Source organism: Spea bombifrons, chromosome 6 (assembly GCF_027358695.1).
Source record: "Spea bombifrons isolate aSpeBom1 chromosome 6, aSpeBom1.2.pri, whole genome shotgun sequence".
NCBI classification, from domain to species: Eukaryota; Metazoa; Chordata; class Amphibia; order Anura; family Pelobatidae; genus Spea; species Spea bombifrons.
The window spans coordinates 24,930,320-24,937,583 of NC_071092.1; positions in this window are offsets into that span (position 1 = coordinate 24,930,320).

Consider the following 7,264-nt stretch of genomic DNA (forward strand, 5'->3'; position numbering starts at 1 on the left):
AGGCCAGCCACGTCAGACAAAAACGGTCAGGAAACGACCAATGATATGCCTGGCATGTCATTTCATTAAATGGTGTTGCTGTAATGCCTTGATGTAGAGAGGCATTCAGCAACACTGAGATCAGCATCCGGGGCCATGCCTGGCACCTCCTCGGGGCGTCAACACCGGATGCCCGTTTTAAGAGTTTAGGAGGCGATCAATGATCGCTTCTTAAACTTCAATGGTGTCGCTGAAATGCCTCCATAGCGAGGCATTCAGGGACACCAAACTCCCACGTCAGGATACGCATACCTTCCAACATTTCAAAATGTGAAAGAGGGACACTTTTTTTTTAATCACTCTCACGGAACACACCAATACACGCAATTGCACTTTACAAGAGTAAGTCAACAACAGCAGAGATTGTTTTTTATTAATGTTATCCTCCCTCCCAAGACCCTTACACGGAGCATTTACATACACCTGTCCATAAACACACATATACATACACTGCCCTTACACACACATATACTGCCCTTACACACTGCCTTTGCGCACACCTGCCCTTACACACACATACGCTGCTTTACACACACATATATACATACACTGCCCTTACACACACCTGCTCATAAACACATATATACACATTATACTGCCTTTACACACACCTCTCCATACACACTGCCTTTACACACACCTGCCCATAAACATACAAATACACGTACACTGCCCTTACACACACACATTTACACATTTACACTCTTTACACACACCCGCTCATAAACATACATATAGACATACACTGCCCTTACACATACATTTAGACATACACTGCCCTTACACACACATATACACGTATACCGCACTTACACACACACATATACACTGCCCTTACACACACATATAGACTGCCCTTACACACACATATATACACATACACTGCGCTTACACACCAGCTAATAAATACCTATACTGCTCTTACACACACCTGCCCATACACATACACAAGCTTACAAAAACATTCATACATATACACTGCCATTACAGCCCTTTCTCCCTATCTCTTACCTCTTGCTCCATCCTTCATCCTCCATCCTGTATCCTGTGGTGGGAGTGCAAGGTCTGTCACTTTAGACCTCGCTTTACTGCTCCCTCATCACTACGCTCTGGCTATTGCTGCAGAGTGCAATGTTGAGCTCCCTAATGCTGAGCTGACTAGAGGGAGATTGTGATCTCCCAACTAGTCCTGCAGGCTGCAGCTGCTGATCGGGCAGCTGTGTGCCCCCTGCAGCTGCATCTGGGGTGAGTACCGCTCTTGCCTAACCCTTCTTCTGCCCCTGCAAAGCAGGACAAAAGTAGTGATACGACCAAATCGGGACAGTTGAGGGGCACGCAACCGCCACCTCAAGACGCTTTGCCACTCGCAAGATGGTGGCGCGTCCTTTAAAAAAATAAGCAAGTTGGGAAAGTTCATCAGAGGGTCTCTCCAGACCCTCTTAAGAACTCTGGCTCCCCTTCCAGGTTGAATATAGGTACTGCAATCAACCATGCAAGTCAATGGAGCCCAGCTTTCTAATCACAATGTGATTAGTAAAATATTAAACATTTTTATAATATCAAAAATGGAAAATATAAAAATAGCTAAAAAAATTGTGGTAACATTTAAAAATAATTATGCAGTGATGTCACCATCAGAGGAACCAGTTCCAGCAAAATATAAAAAAAGTCAAAAAAGAATAAAATAAATAAAATTAAAAAATAAAGTTTATTATTATGAGCAAGTGCTAAAATTAGCGCTGTATCTTCTCTTGACATGGAAAGAATTGAAAAAAAAGCATTCCAAATACCCAAGGGGTGTCTAATTTAAAAAAAAATGAATGGTTTGTGACATATACCAGGAGCTGTAAATTCACACCTGAAGTACAATTACTACCAGAAATTTTGACAAAGGCTGGTGGTAAAATTAGTGCATGAAAAGGGTTAAAATACCACCATTTGAAATACCCCGGGGTGCCTTGGTTTAAAAAATTGATGGAGGAAATTGAATTAAACGGCTTCAAAGATGGCCCACTTAGTGCATGGGGACAGTAGGACCAGACATCAAATTTCCAAGTTGAGAAATACGCACTTCCCAAATGTAGCATTTTCCCTTCTAAACAACCCGACCAACCCATGCATATGTGGTATCACTGTACTCGGGAGATGTTGCTGAACACATACTGGCATCTTTTTTGAAAGTGACATACACAGGAGCTGTAAATCCATACCTGAAGTGCATTTTTTGTGATAAAAACACAAAATAAATTAATTTTGACAAAGGGTGGTATAATAGGGGCATGCAAAAGGGTTAAAATACCAGCATTTGAAATACCTTGAGGTGTCTAGTTTTTAAAAATATATGGTTTGTTTGGGTAAATTGCATTGGCGCCCAAAATAGCACATGGGGCAGAACAACCAGATTTGGAAAAAAATTTGTTTTGAAATAGCAAAACGCTACTTGTACTTATTACCCTATAACTTACAGAAAAAAGCAAAAAAAAAACCCATAAAAACATTGGGCATTTCAGGACAAATAGTAGAATCTATTTAGCAGAATTTTTCATTAGCTTTTTTGGATGAGTAAAATATTTTTCACATTAAAGTGAGAAAAAGTGTTTTTTCATTTTTTTATTGGAAATTAGATGATATGATCAAATGGAACTCTTACAGTTTTAAATGCCCAATCGCGCAATGTGGGAACTTGCATAGAGATCACAGTGTGATCGGAGCAGGGGATCGCAGGGAGGAGAGTGAGAAACCATGTTTCTCACTCTTCTCACGTACTGAAAAACCGAAACAAAAAAGGGTTAGTAAAAAATCACTAAACTAATACAATAAATAATAATAAAAGAAAAACAAAGTTAGCTAAGTGATGTCATTGTGACATCACTGGCATTAATAACATGTTCAAGAGGTCCCGAAGAGGACCTCTAACCATACTGCACTGATGAAAAAAATACAAAAAATGTAAAAAAATACAAAAATTATCAAAAAGATAAGAATAAAAAAGAAAAAATCTCTTCCACTCCTCCATGACGACAACACAGAGCTGGTGGATGTTAGAGACCTTGCGCTCCCCCATCTTCTGTTTGAGGATGCCCCACAGATGCTCAATAGGGTTTAGGTCTGGAGACATGCTTTGCTAGTCCGTCACCTTTACCCTCAGCTTCTTTAGCAAGGTAGTGGTCGTCTTGGAGGTGTGTTTGGGGTCATTATCATGTTGGAATACTGCCCTGCAGCCCGGTCTCCAAAGGGGGTGGATCATGCTCTGCTTCAGTACATGTTGGCACTTGTGGTTTCCTTTGATGAACTGTAGCTCCCCAGTGCCGGCAGCACTCATGCAGGCCCAGACCATGACACTCCCACCACGCTTGACTGTAGGCACTCCTCACCTGGTTACCGCCACACACGCTTGACACCATCTGAACCAAAAAAGTTTATCTTGGTCTCATGGGACCACAGGACATGGTTCGAGTAATCCATGTCCTTAGCCTGCTTGTCTTCAGCAAACTGTGGGCTTTCTTGTGCATCATCTTTAGAAGAGGCTTCCTTCTGGAACGACAGCCATGTAGACCAATTTGATGGCGTATGGTCTGAGCACTGTCAGGCTGCCACCCCACCCCTTCAACCTCTGCAGCAATGCTGGCAGCACTCATATGTTTATTTCCCAATCCTCTGGATATGACGCTGAGCACATGCACTCATCTTCTTTGGTCGACCATGGTGAGGCCTGTCCTGAGTGGAACCTGACCTGTCAAACCACTGTATGGTCTTACCCAGCGTGGCAATCTTCTTATAGCCTAGGCCATCTTTATGTAGAGCAACAATTCTTTTCTTCAGATCCTCAGAGAGTTCTTTGCCATGAGGTGCCATGTTGAACTTCCAGTGACCAGTATAAGGCAGTGTGAGAGCGATAACACCAAATTTAACACACCTGCTCCCCATTCACACCTGAGACCTTGTAACAGTAAAAAAATGGCTAATTGGGCAAAATTTGGACATTTCCACTTAGGGGTGTACTCACTTTTGTTGCCAAGGTTTAGACATTTATGGCTGTGTGTTGTTATTTTGAGGGGATAGCAAATTTACACTGTTATACAGGCTGTGCACTCACCACTTTACATTGTAGCAGAGTGTCATTTCTTCAGTGTTGCTACATTAAAAGATATAATAAAATATTTACAGAAATGGGAAGGGTGTACTCACTTTTGTGCATATATATATATATATATATATATATATATATTATATATACAGTAGACATGTACACGACAAGCAAAATGGTTCCGGGTGGAATTTTCCATTTGTCTTTGCCGAATTTTGTTTCCCGGCCATTCGTATTTTTTGACTTGGAACAACATTCGGGGGCGTTCCCAAAAGGGGGAGGTCCATGACACCTTCTGGACTCACCTTTCATTATAGGATTTTAAAAAAAAATGTTCCCCCAAACTAGGACAGTCAAAGAGGGGCGGCAGCAGCAGCAGCAATAGGAAAACACTGGGCCTGGGCAGGCAGACACTGGAACATTATAGGCACATGCAGCCCCATGGAGCAGGACTGGATTTCCCCAATATTATATATTATAATGCCTGGTTTAGTCACCAATATTTACTTATCAATGAAGAATAATATATGACATGATAGAAAGATAATAAAAATGACTTGTCCACTAATTAGAGGTTTGGCTAGTAGCATAAATGGGCAACTGTCCTAATCAACTTAACTTCACTCAGGAATAGGGAAGAGATGTCTGCTGCAGTGCTTGTTATACACTACAGTAGTCACTACAACTTCTCCAATCCACCCCACAACAGTACATTTTCTGCACCAAAATAAACTATTAATGAACTTGCTGTATAGTAGGTGACCAATGAGCATCAACCTCATTAAGTAGGGTTACCATGTCCATTACCTTCAGCTAGAATGGATGCAGCAGAGGGGTACTGAGGGTGTCATACAAGTGGACATATTTTCTATATATATTTTTGTAATAAATATAAGTCAACTATTAATCTCCAAGGACAACAGTTGGCTCCCAACACAATGGGATTCCTCTCCACAATGGGATTACACTAGTGGCGAAACCCAAATGTCCAGGAACTCACAATACATCAAAGGGCTATCTCTCTACCAGGTGGGAACAATAAACAGGAGATACAATCTACAATCTCTTACAACAAAAGGATTACAGGAGACAATATCAACATTCAGAGACCCACCCTGAATTTGCCCTGAGGACCATCAACTTCACTGTGGGGGGCAATCTAACTTCATGGACAAGAGCGGTCCCTACAGGCAGCTGGTGCAGGTACAACATTGTGCCTTCCTAAGGATGAGTGGACACAAACTAAGAAGATGATTGGCTGGGACTGTTTGGGCATGGTGGCTATAAAGGTGTGAGCTACAAAGACAGAGAGAGAACCAGAAAGAAAGAAGGAAGGATAACATCAAGGTGACAGGGACATCCCATCCTTACATGCACACATAGAGTCATTAGCATAGTGTAGTTAGAGTCATAGAGCCTTGTATTTTAGACGCTTCTCTATATACTCATATATATGTATTTGTTATGTTAATAAACCCATTGTTTTAAGCCACTGGTGTAAGTGGAGTTTCATACGACGAGGAATCTGTAGTAGTTAAAGGAAAGCCAGACGGGTGAAGGTTATATATCCCGGGATTCAAAGGGGCTTTTCTACAATTTTTTCTAGAATTATTATCAAATTTAATCCTTTATGAATGCCTCCCTTTCAATATGTTGCATACTGTGAAGTACATGGGCTACGTGTGGAATCTGCATAAATGTACTATTTTTAAAAAATATATTATCTTTCCATCTCTTTTGCTATTGTTTTGAATTTTTTGTCCAGAATGGGACAATCAGGTATATTCCATTGGCCCCTATGATGTATGCTGCATATTTTGAGCTGTCTAAAATTGTTATGTATAATTTTGGGCCAATACAGCATATATCCTATGAATCACTTTTTTTAAATTGGAGATTAGTAAGTGTAACAAAGTATCTTGAAAATCATCTCATTAAATTGAATTATTCATATATAGAGCCAACTCATTCATTCCGGTAGGAAAAGCTCAAGTTGTTTTTTTGTTAAATGCTCATTTTAACACAAAGCTCTAATTCAGTAAGTACTCTCACTGTGTTTTGAATATCCCTGAATAAGCCAGCCACATAATTTATCTTTTTTCATGGTTATCAACATATGGCTCGGGATAACATGGTGTGTTGGTTTCTTACTGCTTCTTAAGATCTGTCTCAGGATTACGTGGTCATTTTTTCTTGATGCTGTTCTAGATCTGGCTCTCTGTAATATGGTCTATTGTTTTCTTAATGCCTCAATCTGGCTCAGAAAAACATGTTACATTCTTGTCTCATTGCTATGGTTCTGGCTTGACATCACTGGATAATTCCCGTATTACACATTTCGCTCTCCCTGACCCTGTTCTCATTTAATTTTGATTGATTGATCTGCAGGTCACAGAGACATGTTGAGGAGACCATAATCTCCCTGACACTTCTCATTACGTAGAAGGTGAGTCAGTCTATGGAAAGGAGGCTCCTCACTCTGCAGAATCTATATAGTCCTTCAATCCATTAACTGGCAGACCAATATAGAGAAATATACAACCTGGATAATAACCGGAGGATTCCCACTGAACAGTTTCTTGGCTGGCCTCCCATCTCCAATCTCTGTTGCACCCTCAATCCTTCATCAAGCATTTTGTGCTAGTGTGGAGATTGCAGTTGTATTATGTAGTAACGTTTAATCTGTAATCTTCCTAAAATAATGTGTGCAAAGGACAGATTTAATATGCCTAAAGTGTCCAATGTGTCTTGCGTTGTTTTGATTACTATGTTGTTAGTCTGTGTTTTTGGCTGAATTGTGAACTGGTAAAACTGTGATACCAGCACACTACCCACTCCTCTAGACAGAAGACACATTCCTTATAAAAGCAGATTCTATCACAAGCCTCTGCCTCCTTAATAACTGTCAAAACACATCTTTTTATTCTCTACTGTATTTGTTTCTTTTCTATCGTTTCTCCTTCCATCTTTTCTCTCTATAATTCTTGTATATCTCCCTCCCTTTCTCCCTCCCTCCTTTCTCTCACATATACACACAATTCTGATTTCGATTTCTTCCCAACCGTTTTCTCTTTCTTCTAGTCTATTCTTTATTTCACTCTCTTCTTCTTTGCTATTTCTGTGTTGTTCCCTATTTAT